We start from the raw sequence: 18,658 nt of genomic DNA on the forward strand, positions 1-18,658 counted from the left end.
CTGCCTGGTTTTAGCCAGAGTGTAATTTAACATGTTTCTGTAAATCAAACTTTTTTCATACTTAAATACATGCATCTAATAGAAAACTATATGAAGGGAAAATCTGAATCATTTGCCATAAATAAATGTTAGCCATAAAAATAAATGCAAAATCGTTAAAGTCTTAAAGGTTCACCAGGGTACCAGCGAAAACCATCTTGGGTACCAACGACAGCACACACACCACTTTGAGGATGTACTAATTTAGGAGGTTGCTGGAGACCTGCGTCCTTACGTTTAATCAGGCCACATCCTTTCCTTTTGGAAATCAGACCCCTTTCTTCAGTTAATTGCACCGAGGTGCACAGGCTGGCAATGGAGCAGCATCCTTGCCACACAGCACCTAGTAGATCCAGGTGGTCACGTGACCCACTGACTACACCTTGGAATATCCCTTCCTTTCATTCACAACACAACTCATCATTTCCTAGCCTCCTATGACAGACAGCCTTTAACCCCTCTTCCTCTCCTCTCCACTCTTTTGCAAACGGGCTCCTCCAGGGACATCGTTCTAAAAGCAGATCTGATCATGCATTCTCACCATAGCGCTGTCTCCCCCTTCATCCCTCCCCATAGATCTTGCTCCCAGAACCCCATATATAACATGGGCTATGTGTTATTTTATTATGAATATTCTGTTTATAATTTACATAAATTAAAGAGATGTTTTTGTACAAAACAGATTACAACCAATGAATGTTTTCTTTCTTAATCCCCACAGGTAAAGCTCTTTCTATAAGGTTTATGCATTTGTTATGATAGACACATAACTTCTTTTGTGATCAGCATCCCCATAAGTTCTCGTGTCAGATTCTCTTAGCTGGGAGTTGTTAAGCATCAGCTAGAGATTAAATCAGTATATTTTTCCCTAGTTTACCTACAGGATTTTACCAAGTTATATAATCTCTCTGGGTCCATTTTTATTCCATTGGTAAAATGGTGATAAAAATAGCAGCTAACTTCATTGGGAGGGAAAAGGGTGTGGGGAGGCGGTTAAATGAGATGTTGTTTGCAAAGCAGTTAGAATTGCACCTGGAACTTAATAAGTACTCCATACATGGTAGTTTTTCTTTTGCAGTAATAGGACTAGTAATAAAAGTAATAATAAGTCTTCATATGCTGCATCCATTCAGATCGTCTTATAAGTGGCAGTGCTGGGTAGCATCCTGATGCAAAATGATGGATTCTACCATTTCTCCAGTCCCCTCAAAGCACAGGGGTAAGGCTGCCTCTGCGCCAATGCAGCAAGAAGAAGGGGTGTGGGTCTTGATGCTAGCTGAGTTCCCTGATCTGTCCCCATGGAGAAAATGTCCTGCAACTTGTGTAGAGCCTTAGCAAAAACACACACTTCAAAGCACTTCTCTTTTGAGAAGGATACCGAGAAATATCTGGGGGCCTAGCAAGACTGCCCACACAGTGTTGGGGACAGTCGGCAGCCTGGCCACAGATCAACTGAGGAGTTCATGGTCACTCTTATAGCTCGGTTATTCATGCTCACAGGTCCTTTGTGTAAAGAAGAGCCAGCATTCCCAAAGCAAGTGGATGACTTTGAATCTGACATTGAATGAGCTGTTGCTGAGAGTCCATTGTACTGAGCCCGCATGGAACAGAAGGTGAAGAGTGCGGTCTCCACAGCTGGGGGGTTATGATCTGGTGCGGCTGCCACCGTTGCTCGGTTTCACAACTCACAAAGACACGAGGACAAATGTACACGCACAGGGACAGCGAAAAACTGCTTGCCTAGGAAGTTCCAAGCGTTTCCATCAGCCTGGCCCGCCGGAGGCTTTTTGTTCATCCAGATGCTGGAAGCCTCCTGGCCGGGAGGCTGCCCATTCTGCTCAGGATCTCATTGCTTCTGCCCTGTGCTTTCAAAACTGATGCTGGGCTCCCATAGCATGATGGCCCTGACGGTCTCTCACCTCACCGCAGAGAGAGAACAGGAACCTTTAAGCCCCTTTGAAGTCCAAGGTTAACACCCCGTTTTGTCAAATATCTTAAGATGTATCACAGCCCATGTCAAATGTAATTTTGGGGATCCCCAATATACCCTTAAATGAAACAATAAAAACAAAACACCATGTTTGGGGTTCTATCATCTGTATCCCCTTGTGACCCTGTAACAGAGGGACTGCTAACCCTTCTCTACAGATGAATACACTCAGGCCCAGAGAGGTCCAGGACCTTGAACAGAGTAGCAAGACTAGCAAGTGGCAAAGTGGGGTTTTGAACTGGTGACTGTCTGACTCCATACCTCGTGTGCAAAGAAGACGTGCATGACCAGAAGGGCATGGAAAGAGAACTGCACTGCGCATGCACCCCGGGAAAGGGGACCCAGGCTCCCCCACTCTCCTCTGCTCTGCTGTCTGCCTCCCTTCCCGCTGGTGTCTGGCAATCCCTCTCTGGCTTTCAATCCCTGTTCACTTTGGAGACATCTCCTCTGAGCCCCTGGGCAGAGCTCAGTGGCTATTGTTTTCTCCTATTGTTAACCGCTTCCTAATATGGTAATCATTTTCCACTGTGACAGCTTTTTAGAAATTGCTCCGCCCACTAGAATGCAAGCTGTTTGAGAGCAGGTGTTCTCTGCTCGTCCTCCAGGGCCCTCCAGCCGTGCTCAGCCCAGAGACGCGCAGACAAGGACTTCAGTAAGTGTCAGTTGAATGGACGCCCTGTTTTGTAAATCTCAGCACAGCCGGTGAGGATAGCCTGGTCCTGCCCTCATCCTAGAGGATAGCACAGTTTCGTCAGAGCCACGCAGTAAGGGTCGCAGCCCCGGAGGGTGCAGCGTTTCTGTATTTGCTCTGCACTATGGCACTGTGAGGAACTGAGACCAAGGAAAGGACATAAACACCAGGCATGTCACAGTCATCGGGACCTGGGGCGACCTGGGGACAATGTTGTGAGAAAGCCCAGTACTGTAAAGCAGAAGCAGCTTGACCTTGAGGGGCCTGAGGCCCACTGCGGAGGGCGATGCGGAGATTCAATCACACTTAGAGCGAAGCTGCCCATTGGCCTGTTTTCCCACCTGGTCTCCGGCTACTACGGAATTCTCCCCATAGCTCACCTGTGCAGGTGTGCACATAAACATCTTTCTGCTTCTCTTAAAGCAAGGAGCAGGCAGGGGCATCTTTCTAAAGAGGGCAAGGGATATTGTAAGCCTGCCACAGAGCAAAGAGACTCCTTCCCAGAGCTGGAAGGTCAGGGCACAGGAAAAGTCGTTCCCTCCGAAGCATGTGTGACTGACTGTCATCAGATGGGCCACAGGGACAGTGGAGCTGGACAAAGCACAGCTTGAAGCCAGACTGTGGTGCTCACAAGCTGTGTGACCTTGAGCAAGGGCATGTCATCTCTGAGCCTCCACTTCCTCATCTCTAAAGGAAAAACTATTGCACTAATCTTAGAGGGCTGTTAATGAGCATAAAATGAACTGCAAAGAAAGAGAGAGACTACCTCTGTCTAACAGTGGGCATTTTTCTTAGCGAGAATAGCCTTTCTTGGAGAAATACCTTCAGACGCTTGTTTGGAGTAGAAGCTACTCTCCCAGGGCCCTGGGATCCGTGGTGCTATCTTTGGAGGAACTGAAGAATGAATTTGCTGGTTGCTGGGACTGACTAGGAGAAGATGGGGGTGAACAAGATGGCAGAAGGCTGGGCGAAGCCCAATGTGACTGTTCTCTGTGTGACTGACTCCTAGATTTTCAACAAGGTCCTTGAAATACCATAAAATGGTTTGCCGTGATTGGATTTTCTGTGGATTCCAGAAAGGGCCGAGGTTGGCATAACTCGCTTGGGCCAAATCACATACCGCATGGGAACACAGTGACGAGAGGCAAAGGGGACTTGGAAAAGATGTCTGTGTGTTATCGACACCTTGAAAGACGAGTTTTGGGGGTTCTCCACACTGGAAATGAAGAAGTTCAAGCGAATCTCAGTCCATATGCAAAAGGCAAGAAGATCTCAACTAATGGGTTAGATATCGGCAGCAGACTGCTTTTGAAGTTGGACTCCCATTCAGTGAGGGAAAGGCAGCGACCTTTGAGCAGTCACTCTGGGCTAGGCACCTGCAGACTGAAAACAGCTCTCTGGCTGAGGAAATTGAGGCCAGTGAAGGCATGTGACTTACTCAGGGCCACACAGCCAGGTCCCCAGCCCTCAATTCCCACAGCACTTTGCACTGCTGTCTGGCCTACTTGCCATTTGTGCCGCTTTCTAAGAATTGCTTGTTCATTTATTTATCACTCCTCCCAGGCTGCAAGGGACCGTGTTCTGTTTGTCCAGCCACCCCAGGACATGGCACAGGGTCTGTCGAGGGGCCCGTTCATGTCTGTTAAACCGAGAGGAACAGATGGTGATCTATCTGTTCTGGGGAACTGAGCTCAGACCCCCTGACTCCACAGTCCCTGTTCTGGCCCCTCCAGCACGTCGCTGACTCGTTAAGGTGAATGTATCTATTTTTGCATTCAAGCAGGAGAATGTCCTGAAATCCTACACAATGGAAACTGGTTTTCAGAATGTGTGATGCGGCGAGCATTCATGCTTTCAATCTGAGCCCCCCCACCCCCCAAACCTCGGCTGCCAAATCTAGCTTCTGCTCCAGTAATTGCCTACGGCAGGGAGAATCTCAGGTTTACATTCAGATTGGTGCAAACAAGTTGGAAATTGCTGACAAAGCCTTGTGTGCGCAGTGGAGATTGGTTTTGTTGAATTTACTTGCCCTGTGTAAATACGTCCAAGTCTAGAGCCTATGGTTTCTGCCTCCAGATCAGGCTCCATTCATATGACCTTCTTGAGTAACAGCCCACAGGCCACTGAGATGGCAAACAGCAGGAAGGGAGCACGGCTTGTCTGGGAAGCTAGAAAATCATCCTCTGATGGAAAATCAAGTTGCCTCAGCCTCTGGGTACACTTTCTCTGTGCCCTTAGACTTGGCAGCAGGGGCCCTGTCCTGAGCCCTGTGCATTGTAAGGAGCACACTCAGGCCCTCCTCAGGATGTGCCCTTCTCCTGGAGCAGGAGTCAGAGGGCCATTGTGTCCACCTGGCCTCTGGTGTCCCCCTTCCAGATAGGCCTCAGGTATCCGACACTCCAGAATTCCCGGCCCCAGTGGCTTCAAACTCACTTCCGAGATCGGTTCAAACCTCTTTCCTTGGTCTTCCCCAACAGGATCAGACTGCAGTCCACAGGTGTGCACTCTTAGCCCCACCGGGGGACCAAAGGATGGCCGTTGCGGGGAAATGGACGGAGCTAGGACACAAGGACTAAAGTCTCCAGACGCATATGTGCATGAGGCCCTGCACAGGGAGAGATGGCGTCAGGTGAAAAGGCAAGGGCCACAGGCCTCTGTCTGTATTCTTGTCCCAGGGCCGTGTGCGTTCGTGCACATGTTAGGGACAGGCATACGTGTGTCTATATGTGTGAGCATGCACGTGCCTGTGCCTGGGCCTGCGTCTGCATGTGACCGACTGACTTGCGTCTTCAGAAGCTTCTTCATTCTTGTAGCTGCCTCTGAAGGCAGGTTGGTTCCCCTGACCTGTGATCACTGCTCAGGTATCATTTCCTCCTGAAGTACCATCTTGAATCGAATACCTGAACCTGATATGTAACTTGTACCCACCTGCCTCCAAATTCCTTTCTTCATTTTCCACTGCCCACTCCCCGAACCCTACATTCCTAAAGCAAAATGTTGCATCCTGAATCCTTTCACGCCTCCATGCTTTTGCTCATCTTCCTCCCTGCTTGAGATGCTTCTGGGCAAATCCTTATTCAATATACTTAAGGCCCAGCTCGATTGTTACCCTTTTATGTAACTTTCTCCAAAAGCCGGCCTTGCCTAGGCAGAGTAAATGTCTCCATCACCTGTTTCCCTTAACACATTAGCACACTTCTCCCATTGTTTTTATAGAACTTCGAGTTTATATGTTTTGCCTCATGTTCACCTCCCCGGCTAACCTGTGAGCCCCTAGATTTCTTAATTATTTAATAATGAGAACATATAGCTGCTTAATAAATAAATTTAAGAATAAACAAATATAGAAACTAGAAGATGACAGAAGATCAAACCAGAATTCCACTGCAGGGAAAAAGCAATAAGTCAAGGAGCAAATCAGGTCTCTTTACACTTTGGTTGTTAAGGGTAACCATGTGGTTAAGTCAGAATTTAAGCCTTTTTTGTTCTATGTGGACTCGGCCTCCATCTCTGCTGTGAAAGGCAATAGCTACAGAATCTCTTAATGACCTTAATCAAGGCAGAATATTTTATTAAAAAAGAACAGCGAAGCAGATTTTCAATTCATGAAATTTCTATGTATTCATCTTTGCTTGTGGAGTTGACTGTAACATATGTACTGTTCAAAGTTGAACCTAAATTGAGATAATTTGGGGCACGGGCTGAAAACGTGGAGGTGGATAGCTTGTATGTAAAATTAATTTTTTGTCCATTTGGAAATGCAATTTGAATTCCTTTCAAATTAAATTGCAATGGAGTCCTAGGCAGCTGGAAACATTATTGCCAAGATAATCTGATGCTCCAAGAGCAGTTATACATTGACAGATAGTTCGATGTGACCATTAATTTGCAATTTTGGCATGGAGATGATACGCGAAGGGAAAGCAAGGTAAAAGGAACAAAATTAAAATCCATCTTCTTTTCAGTATCATCCAAACCTACTCTCTCGCTCACTTTCAACACCTTCTCTAATTTATTTCAGATGTTTGGTGGGCAGGAATTTGTTGACTATTACCACAAACATCTTGTGAAAGTAGGCAAGGACAGAAATTTAGAGGCTTCATTTGGGGATGCTGGTATTCTGACAATCCAGGGTCACCGGCTGCCACCTATCCTGACAAGTAGAACCATCTAAAGCTAGAACATGTTACCTTGTGAGAAGGTGACCAGGTTGTCACCTTCTCAGAGCAATGCCATGGAGAAGGTAATTCATTTGCATGTTCACCGGCTCACTCACTAATGAAAAAAGACTCCTGAACATGGAAGCATCATGACCTGGTGAAAAGAATACTGGCTCTGTTATCGCCTGGACCTAAAGCATTGATCCCATCTGTATCTATGCCTCACTTTTGTCATGTGTAAATCATAAATGACACTCCCTGCCTTGCAGGACTATGAGGTGAATTAAGGAGACAGTGTCCATCAAGTCCCTGGATGGTACTTGACATAGTTACAGCCCCTCACATACAGCTCCCACCTCCAGAACGGAGGCCGGCAAGGGAGCCATTGAGATAGAATAGGAGTCCAGTAGGTTACTGTGGAGCCTTAGCCTGGTTCTCGATCTAACTGACTGCTGGGTTCATCCTTTTAACCAACTATAGTTTGGACTCAGCGACCTTCCATGAATGTACATTCAGATATTGCTGTACCTATTCCTTCCTTTCTACAAACATGTCCTGGACCTCTGAGATAGGAAAGGTATTAGGGATACAGGTGAATGAGACAGACACTTCTTGCCCTCCTGAGACTCATGCTCTAGAGGGGGATGCAGACAAAACAATTATACAGGATGGAATGATGGTGCCTGATGAGTCTTTTGCAGAAGAAGTGCTGGGCTTCCAGGCAGCACATGACAGAAAGATACAGCCCAGCGTTCGAAACTCATCTGAGGCAATTTAATCATGACTTGTGCACAACCCTTACGTTCTTTTTCATAGAAACCAGAAGCCACTGAAAGAAATTCGAGGTGAGTAAAGGTTAATGATTCTCTCATGACTGCATTATGAGGTTATAATAAAAGCAAGTCTCAAGCCAAATTCTCCTGCATAGATAAGCATTTATCACACAACTGTTTATTAGCAAGCAGGTACAAAACAGGTCAAACAATTCATTCCATAAAGCTCAAAAAGTCCCAGCAATCTGTCCTTTTAGGTGATCTGGTTACTATCTTGCCTGAAAGGGTCATTTAAAGTGTTATGACAGTATTCTCAGGTAGGTGTTGATCTTTTTTTTTTTTTTTTTTTTTGTAAAGGGATAGACAGTAAATATTTTAAGCTCTGCAGGTCAGATGCTGTTGCAACCATTCATGTCTACTGTTGTAGTGCAAAGTCAGACATAGACAATATGAGCACAAATGAGCATGGCTGTGTTTCTATCAAAATTTATTTACAAAACCAGGTAGCCAAGGCCACGGACTGTAATTTGCCTACTCTTGTTTTAGGGGCAAAACTAATGATCTCATTGTTACATCAGACAAACAGGAATCTCCTTCATCCAATGGGTGACATGGGCCTGTTTAGGAATCAAAGCTTGGACACCATCCCTGGCATTAAAATCTACAAGTCTTACTGGGTTCTTCTTCAATATATATGTCTAGAAAGTGCTTTAAAAAATTTGGCCAACCTACATATTTCAAATACCTTCCATTGTACCAATGAGAGTCAATTTATGACAGTATTATGCTAGGCAACAGGTCTCTGATTTCAAACCCAACAACTAATTTCTGACATTTTGTATGCTAATTAGCGAAATGCAGGTTGTTGATCAGGATGTATCAAAAGCACCTGGGCAATGTAGAGCTGCCTCTAGAGTAGAGGCTCTTGACTAGAAAACCAGGGGACTGTCCCTGACCAGTGTGGTCTTAATTGGAAGACTGGGCTATAGCTCAACCTATAACTCAACCACAACATTCCATTGTTAAATATTTGAGAGTAAATCACCAACGGCAATGCTGAGTCTAGAGGCCAAGAAGGCTGTCCTGAAGAAGGGGGCCTTGGATGAAGAATGGATAAGATTTAACCAGGAGAAGGTGCAAGGTGTGGAGGGATGAGGCAGGGAGAGTAGGGACCAGCAAGGTTAAGCTCCAGGCAAAGAAGGCAGCCCATTTCAAGTCCAAGAGACGAGAATAAAGGAGCAAATGGCCATCAGGATTCTGATGCAGGAGTGGACAGGCCATAGGGGCAGCAATCCCCTGCCTTCCACCACACATTCACACCCTTATACAGTGATAGGTTGGGCCAGTCTGGGTGTTACAGGTTATAATGGTCTCTCCTACCATCCCTGAAAAGTGAGTAAATATAGCAACTAAGGCAGTGGTGACAGTGTGATACAAGTATTCTTTGCTAAAGGTAAAAGCACTGGAAAAATTCCATCTTTTAATAAATATTTATGAGGTCTTCTGTTGCAGGTACTCTATTAGATGTAGAAGAGGACAAAACAGACACAAATTCTCTCTGTCCTTAAAGGGCTTATGTGCCGGTAAGGAGGGGGAATTAAATAATATACAAAATAAATCAGAAGATTATATAGCATGTCAGAAGGCAGTAAGTGATCTAGAGAAAAATTAAGCAGGGACGGGCAATGAGTGGGCCTCTTGCCTAAAATTTTACTTCTTTGATTTCAAGTTCTACCACCAGCTCTTTGATCTTTTCTGATCTTTACTCTCTATTTACACTGAAATTCTTCACTTTAGTATAACATGGTTTAGCTTGAAATATTACTGAGCACCGATGGGGTGGCAGGCTTGGTGTCTGGGGCATAGTGTTAAAAACAGATGTGGTTCAACCTAACCAGTCTCTGCTCCACCACCTGACTCCATGCTAGTCCTGCCCATAGGGGGCGATAGAAGGGTCTGTAAGGAGGAGAAAGAAGCTACTTCCTCTTCCGGTAGGCATTGCTCCATCATCATTTCTGTCCTAAGAAGGACATTCTGTCACAACTGTTGGGTCTATTTTGCAGTTTCTCCAGCACTCAAAGAGGCAGTCTCACTGCAGAACCCCAGAAACAAAAAAATTCTGCTGCCTTCTCTGTTTTTTTTCTCCAGCCCTAGCAGTATTTGCTTCCCACAGTTGCTACCTTATAGTGTAACATCTTCATTTTCTCTTTTTACCTTTTCAGTTTCCTAGCCATTTTTTATATATAGTTAACCAGAGGTTTCCAAAATTCCTTGGTTCACAGTACCCTTGGTGTTTTGATAATTTTTTTCACAGAGTTCCAAACCAAAGAAATACCTAATTGTTTTATTTATTAGTTAGACCGAACAATGTAATAAGTATTTATATCCTAGCAACTTAATAGTGGTTTAAGAAAACGGTGCACACAAATCAAAGGAAAAATAGTTTACTTTCATTTTTAACAAGCGTAATTACTCACTAATGGGTCACACGCATCTACTGAGCATTGAACGACTCAGGCTGGATTCAGATGAGACACACCACTCCCGTCACCTGCTCCACTGCGATTTCTATGCAATACTTGCTTTTCATTGTAGAAGCCCAGCTTTGCAGAGATATGGTGTCATTGAAAGGAATACAGCTCATCTAATGTTGAAACTCTGGACCACCTCATCTTAGTAGTTTGTATGGTGACTGACAGATGACACTGTTTCATGACAATTTCAAGTTAAAAATGTAAAAGCCCTCACATGGTGCTTTTGTGAGTTCATTATGGTATCCCTGGCTGCCTTGACACAGTTTGAGAACGAGGCTTGTTAACAATTCTTTATAGGCAATCCATTCTGTTGAAATAAGTGGTGTGATTTATCTCCGAACTAGACCTTGATTCATCTAGGTCCCCATTGCCTGAACTTCACAAACATTCTGCATCCCCACCCCTACTCTCCTCCCAGCACTCCATCCTGCTTGGTACGCCCTGCCCACTTATCTGATGCCCTAGCTGACCACACTCTGCTTCCCGGCTCTGACTCAGACCTGGCCCTTCCCTCTCAGCCCCATCCAGAAGCAGCCACCTGGATCGCTGCCGAGCTGGGGAGAAGGGTGGTCGGCCATGCCTCCCACCACATCCACTGCTCAGAGGCCGGGAAGAGTGACATGGACACAGGCGCGAGATGGCAGCATGGAAATAAAAGCTTTAGAATGTTTAAAAATTACTTCTGTGGCAGACGAAATCGAGTTGGAAAGAGAGAAGCAATTTCTAAATGATATGGTTTCAGTTTTCAGAGAAAGGGAAAGGGGTTCAGGGTTGGGGGTGGGGAGGAGAAGGCGAGTCCATAACATCATCTGGCCTTCACTTCAATTCACACTTCACGGCAAACCTCCTTGTCTATTTAAAAAGAAAAAAGAAAAAAAAGCTGGAGGAAGAATCAAACCTGAAACATCTCTGATGGTCAAGAGCCCCCTCGCCCTGGGCCCAGGTGAGGTACTTAGCATTCTGAGCACTTCGCTTCTCCTTGGGAAATGCTGGCTGTGAACGATATGGGCACTGGAATTAGGAAACGGTCTTCAGTGTGGCTAATTTGCCATCACTATGAGGTGGATGAAAAGCCATGTGTAAATCGAATTATTTCTAGGATAAGTAAAACAAACAACCGGAAGTATTACCTCCAGAGTGGACTCTGACAGCCCCTCTCCCCGAACAACTACCTCGCCTTCCAGTCGGAGGGTTTGGCATTTTATATTCAGATCCGGGGCTTTTCAAAGCAGAGGCAGCTCATAACTGAGAACCCTCCCCCCACACCGCCCCCAACTCTAGGACATCCTTGATCTCCCAAGGAATCGCATTAATCTATAGACACTATTCAGGACTGCTGGACCTTGAAGAGCCCTGCTGTGTCAGCAGCCCCAGAAATGCCTACCAAGCTTTTTTTACGATGTCCAAAGCTTTATTCTTTGAAATGTACAAGAGTATCATTAAATTGAAGGAAAAATTTCAAACAAAAAAACATTATCAGTTAAAGGAAGCTTATTCTCTGTCGAGTCTCATTTGGGACCTACCTGGGCAACGAGAAAGGGCACGTGACAAAGCAAAAGCAGTCTCTTCTAATCACTTCAGGGCGAAACACCAAGAAGACGACCCCAGTAGAAGAGAAGCAAGAGCAGAACAGTAGCTAGAAGACCCACGACCCTGATTGTCCGCCTCACTCATTTGTGAAGCACGGTCTGACCTTGCTGAGCACCTCTCCGCAAAGGTAATGGGCTAAAATGTACATGTCGTGTTTCCTGGCTGACTCCTCTAATAGAGGGTGGCCTCTGGCCATGACATTGTGAGACACGATCCTAGCACAGGCTCTTACATAAGCCACTGAATGACAATCCTCCATATCAGAATTGTGAAGAGATCACTCTTTTCCGTGACTTGCAATCATAACTTTCCTTTCTAAAGCTACCCCGGAACGTGAGATTTCCCTTCAGAGTCATCGGTCTCCATGCCTCCCCCATGCTTCATCTCCCCTCCATCTGTGAAGAGTGTTGCTCATGTGCGCCTGACGTTTTCACACTTTCTCTCTCCTGATCACCAAAACTTATTGATGAGCTGGATGACCTCGAATGAATCATTTTACCCTTTCTGAGCCCCAGTTTCATAATACGTAAAATGGAGTTAATGATACCCACCTCTTGTGATTCCTGTGAGGCTGAAATGAGATTACAGGAGCTCATATATTAGTAGGGTATTGAATTGCCGTATAACACATCGCCCCCAAAGTCACTGGTTTACAAAAATAGGTGTCTATTCTTGACCTCATGCATCTGCTTGTCTGATGTGGGCTGGGCTCGGCCAGGCTTGGCTCCAGGCTGTGCTCAGGTCAGCTCCGTGTGTGTTTATTCCAGGGCTCATCTCTAAGGCATGTTCTTTCCATGATGGATGCACCAGAGCCAAGCCAACCAAAGCAAGAGCTCTTAAGCCCTCTCTCATGTCATGTTCACTAATATCACATTGATCAAAGCAAGTCACTGAGCAAGCTCGACATCACTGGGGCCACGCCATGCCTCGCACAGTGGGGGAGTGGGGCTGGGAGGACTGGACACATACTGAATGATAACCCAAACTACCACAGATCACTATGAGTTTATGTATTGGTTAACATGACCAGCCAGCACGTTTTCACATAGCACAGACTTGGTCCCCTGACTTTGAGTCAGGTCTCTGGGGAGCCAGAAGATTCTGCTGTAACCATAAGGTGTAGGCAGTTGCCTGATCTACCTCCATTTGGACTATAATGTAATTCGTCCTTGTGAAAGACGGGCAGAAGTCTAATAGACCTGAAGAAAACACCCTGGCATTCGAAGTCTTCCCCAGTCTCAAAAGAAATCTTCTGATCCACCAGCCAAACTCGTCAAGTTGGCTCAGACCATACCCCTCCACATATACCTCTAACCTCGCCTCCAATCAAAACTCATGTGAGAGGCAAAAAAAATTCCCTCGTCCCCCCGCCTCCCTGCAATTTGTCCACATCCTAATACCCAGGACCTGTAACTATGTTATCTTACATGGCAAGTGAAGCATTGTGGATGTGATTAAGTTAACGGCCTTGAAATTAAGTTAAGGGTGATTATCACGGAATATATGAGAGGGCTTGATATACTCACAAGGGTCCTCATAAGAGAGAAGCATAACAGAGAGGAGGAGACATAATGCTATGCTGTGGGCTTTGAGGCAGAGGAAGGGGCCATGAGCCAAGGAATACAGGCAGCCTCTAGAAACTGGAAAAGGCAGGAAACAGATTCTCCCCAACAGACTCCAAAAAGAACACAGCCCTGTGGACCTATTTGAGACTTGTGACCTCCAGAATAATAAGTTTGTGTTGTTTTAACCCACAATGTTAGTGTTGATTTGTTACAGCAGCAATAGGAAAAGCAGAAGAAGGGGCCATGAGCCAAAGAATACGGGCAGCCTCTAGAAACTGGAAAAGGCAGGAAACAGATTCTCCCCAACAGACTCCAAAAAGAACACAGCCCTGTGGACCTATTTGAGACTTGTGACCTCCAGAATAATAAGTTTGTGTTGTTTTAACCCACAATGTTAGTGTTGATTTGTTACAGCAGCAATAGGAAACTAATACAACCCTCAAGTACTGTTCTGTTTGTTTTTATATTTTTTATCCACACTCTTCATTCTCATTTCTTTTCCTCAGTAGACACACATTATATGTTTCACATATGTTCCTTTGCATGAATGAATTCTTGTAAAATGATTGGAATTACTTAGTATGCATGCGTATTATTATGTAAATTGGAATGTCTTATACCTCCCTTACCTTTCTTTCTGCTTGTGGCATCCACTCATGCTGCTGTGTGCCCTTAGTCCCTACCATTGCACGGAGTTCCATCGTGTATGTATGTCTTCTATAATTTACCCATCTAGCCCCCAATGATGGAAAAGCAGTTTGTTTCCAACTCACCACTACTAGGAACTATGCTGTATTAGACCTTCTCAGGGATGCCCTCTTCTAGATGTGTGTGAATTTCTTTGGGAAATGTAGTTCTCAGAGCAGAAGTACTGACTTATAGAGTAGATGTACACTTAATTCAACGAAATACTCTCAGATTGCTTCCAGAATAGTTGCACCAAAACTCCTACTGGTATGTGAAGTTTCCTGTGGACTCAGTCCATAGCATTATCCAATTAAAAATAATTTTTTTTTTTTTGTCAATCTATGGATATAAAGTGTTTTTCCCATCACTATTTTAATTTACATTTTTTAAATATTAATGAGTTTGATAATTTCTTCATATATTCATTAGCCTTTTAGGTTTTCATCTTTGTTAACTCCCAGTTCATATCCTTTGCTCAGTTATCTACTCATTTGTAGGAATTCTTGATATAGTCTACATTGTTTTTTCTGTTAACTGTTCATGGTGATCTGTGATAAATAAAAATCATTTGTTTTTGGTGCAGTGAAATCAACACATTTTTAAATGATGGTTTGTTATTTTAAAAAATGTCTCTCAAATAGTAGACATGACATCTGTCCTCAAATTTCTCCCTTGTTCCAGACATATGGTCAGGTTGCACTTTTCAGATCCTTTGAAATTAGGTGTGGCCATGGGACTTGCTCTGCCCAATGGTATGTAAGAAGAGATCTTCCAGAGTAGCTTTAAAGCTCATTTGTGATTGGTCTGTTTCACTTTCCCCTGCTGCAGAGGTTGTGAAGTTTTATTGCCATGAAGCTTTCTTCAGCTTGGGTCCCTGAAAACTTGAGGAAGCAGAGCCATCCTGCCAATCCCTGTAGTCATAAGCTCGAGAAAGAAACTTCTGTTGTGGTTAAAGCCACTGAGATTTAGGAGTTGTTTGTTACTTGGACATACCTAGCCTATCTTGACCATGTTCTTTCTTGTTTCTCTCTTCCCCTTTCCCCGTTCTCCTATCCTAGGCAGCCATTTTAATATGTTTATTTTGTGTTCTTAGAAAATATATTTTGCGATACGTGCGTTTTTTATTTAGATAAATGGCTTTGTGTTTTCTTGTTCTGTTTTTTTTTAGTTTCTTCACTCAGGACTATATTTTTAAGGTCCAACCACGCTGCTGTATATACACACGAAGTCTGTTGCTGCTTACTGCTCTGCGGTGCTCAAGGATGAACAACCACTGTCATATCCCTCTCCTTCTCCCAGTGAAAGACATACAATTTCGTTTAAGAAGTCCTTGCCCAACGCTAGGTTATAAAGTCATTCTTCAGTATTATTTTCTAATTTTATAGAGTTAATCTTTCACACTGACATCTTAGATCTTCTGCAGTCAACTACCTTGGTATGAGGTATTACATTGGGATTCAGTTTTATTTTCTTCCACATAGTGAAAAAGTTCTCCTCAAAAACATTTACTAAATAGGTCCATCCAATTGATTTGTAGAGCCAGTTTTATCACACCTGAAGTACGTGTTGTTGTACTATATGTACGTCTGTTGATTCCTGAGCTCTCAATTTTGTTCCATCGGTTCATTTGCCTGCTATAACATGAATACCAAACTATTTTTATAATTATGGCTTTGTAGTATACATATTTATATTTGGTAGGACAAGTCCTTTTTAAAAAAATCTCCCCTCAATTGACAACTATTGATTTTTAGTCCTCTCTGTTTTAGAGAACATGTATCAAGTTCCTTAAAAATACAACAGGAACTTTTCTTGACACTGCATTAAATTTACAGATAAATTTGGGGAAATTTTTCATTTGTGTAATAATATCATTACATCCATGAGCATGTACTGTTTCTTCATTTATTCAGATTTGCCTTCAAGTCTTTTATTAGTTGTAAAGTTTTCTCCGAGATTTTATATATTCTTGGGCTAGTTAAATCCTAAATATTTTAAAATTTATATTACAGTTGTTTTAAATTAGATTTTCTAGTTCATTATTGTTGGTATAGAGGTTTGCTATTGATTTTTGTAAGTTGATCTTATAACTGGCAACCGTGTTGAACTTTCTTATTATTTTTCATAATATTTTATTTTCCCAAGAGTATTATCATATTATCTACAAATGAGTTTTATTTCTTCCTTTCCAATCCTTACATCTCTTATTTGCTTTTCTCTCCTTAGAGTGTGGACCAGAAACTCTGATATTATGTTAGATAGTAGCTATGAAAGAGAGTACTTTTGTCTCCCTGATCTAAAAATGAATGCACCTAAATTTTCTATACTAAATATAATGTTTGCTGTAGGATTTTGGCTTATAATCGTTGCCAATTTAAAACAGTTTTTCTCAAAAAAGAACTCTCATACACTGCTGGTGGGAAAGTAGGTTGGTACAGCCACTATGGAAAACAGTACAGAAGATCCTCAAAAAAATAAAAATAAAGATGCCTGTGACTCAACAATTCTTCTCCTGGGTATCTTCCTGAAAATTTTGAAAGCATTTATTCATAAAGATGTATCTATCCCTAAGTTCATTCCAGTATTATTCACAATAGCCAAGACATGGAAATAACCTAAGTGTCCTTCAATAGATGATTTGATAAAGAAGTGGTACATATATCATATGTACAATGGAATACTACTCAGCCACAAAAAGGATGAAATATTGCCATTTGTGACAGCATGGATGGGTCTTGAGAGTATCAAGCTAAGTGAAATAAGTCAGATGGAAAAGGACAAGAACCATATGATTTCCCTTTGTGGAAAATAAAACGGAAAGCAACAAAAGAACAAGCAAAACAAACAAACTCATAGACACAGACAACAGTATAGTAGTTACCAGAGGGGAAGAAGGTAAAGGAAGGATGAAGAGAGTAAAAGGGACCAAATATATGGTGACAGAAGACTAGAATGCGTGGTGAGCACGTAAAGCAATATACAGATAATGTATTATAGACTTGTACACCCCAAACTTATATAACATCATTAACCAATGTTACTCCAATAAAATTAATTCAAAAAATATTTCTTCTATTTTTCTAATAATGTTTCAAATATTCATAACTTGGTGGCAAACTTTATCAAATGCCTTGTCTCATCGATCGAGATAACCATTTGATTTTTATCCCTTAGTTAATTCATGTAGCAACTTACACGGAAAAGGATGTAAATCGGGGACAGCCAGAGAGAACCAATGCACAGGTCAAGGCACACGAAAGGGGGTGGCGCTTCCTTGCCCTCTTCAGGTGCACCACGCTCCCAGCACCTCCATGTGTTCACCCACCTGGAGGCGCCCCCAAATGCTGTCCTTGTGAGTTATTATGGAGGCTTCATTACATAGGCGTGTCTAATGAAATCACAGTCCATGGGCGATTGATCTCTACCTCCTGCCTCTCACCCCTCTCCAGAGGTTGGGGTGGGGGTTGGGGTGAGACTGAAAGTTCCTGTCAACCAGCCCCCACCCTTAGGTGCACTCCAGTCACCACATTCACATAACAAAAGATGTCTTTCTCACTCTTATTATTTGGGAAATTCCAAGGGTTTTAGGAGCTCTGTGCCAGAAATAGGGACAAAGACCAAATACATATTTCTTCTCATAAATCACAACACGGCAGGGGTTATTATGAACAAATCTGCTATGATATTTGAGCACGAGTTTCTGTGTGAAAAGAAGTTTTCATTTCTCTGGGATGAATGTCGAAGAGAGTAATTGCTGAGTCATAAGGCAAGCTCATTTTTAGTTTTAAAATAAACTGACAAACTATTTTCCAGGGTGACTGGATCATTTATATTCCCACAGGTAGTACACGAGAGATCCAGTTTCTTCTTCACCAGCATTTGGTACTGTCACTATTTTTTACATTAGCCATTCGGGTAGGTGTATAGTGATGGCTCCTGGTTGTAATTTGCATGTCCCTAATGGCTAATGGTGTTGAACATCTTTTCATGTGCTTTTTGCCATCTGTATATCCAGCTCATTTGTTTTTAACTTTTGTTTCCTAGTAAATGAATTTAAAGCTCCAGATTTTCCTTCAAGCATTGTTTTAGTTCTGTTTATTACCATTCACTTCATGATTTCTTTATGATTTCCTTTCTAATCTAAGTGTTATTTAGTAAAATTTTATTTAATTATTAAATTCATGAGGTTTTTAAAGCTGTCCTTTAGTTATTAATTTCTAATTTTATTGTATAACAGTTGGGAAACATGGTCTGTATGATATGGATTCTTTAGAATTTAATTGGGCTTCGTTTATGTCCTAATACCTGTTCTATTTTTGTGACTATTTTGTGTGTCCTCAATGTGTTTTCTCTGTTTGAGTGTACAGTTCTAAGTATTAAAATTATTTAATATTAATTTTCAATATTTTAATAAGATTGAATTTATGAATGATATATTTTGAATCAGCAACATCTGTTTTTGTCTACTTGATATTCTGTTTAAATAGATTGATATCCTGGTTTGATCATTAATTTGCCTCCACTCGAATGATGATCATAACAACCACCATAATTTGTGAATGATTATCTACTTCATGTAACGTTTTAAAATCTGAGCCAGGCATTTGGCTAAGCAATTTGCTTATATCG

At 42.8% G+C, this 18,658-nt stretch overlaps 1 protein-coding gene across 1 annotated transcript in view; it reads right to left on the bottom strand.

Annotated features, from left to right (window-relative positions):
* The window catches only part of PTPRT (protein tyrosine phosphatase, receptor type T), a 675,700-nt gene that overhangs the window by 332,802 nt on the left and 324,240 nt on the right, over positions 1-18,658 (bottom strand). The window lies entirely within an intron of this gene.

The sequence above is a fragment of the Pteropus alecto genome, unplaced genomic scaffold, assembly GCF_000325575.1.
Source record: "Pteropus alecto unplaced genomic scaffold, ASM32557v1 scaffold45, whole genome shotgun sequence".
NCBI classification, from domain to species: domain Eukaryota; kingdom Metazoa; phylum Chordata; class Mammalia; order Chiroptera; family Pteropodidae; genus Pteropus; species Pteropus alecto.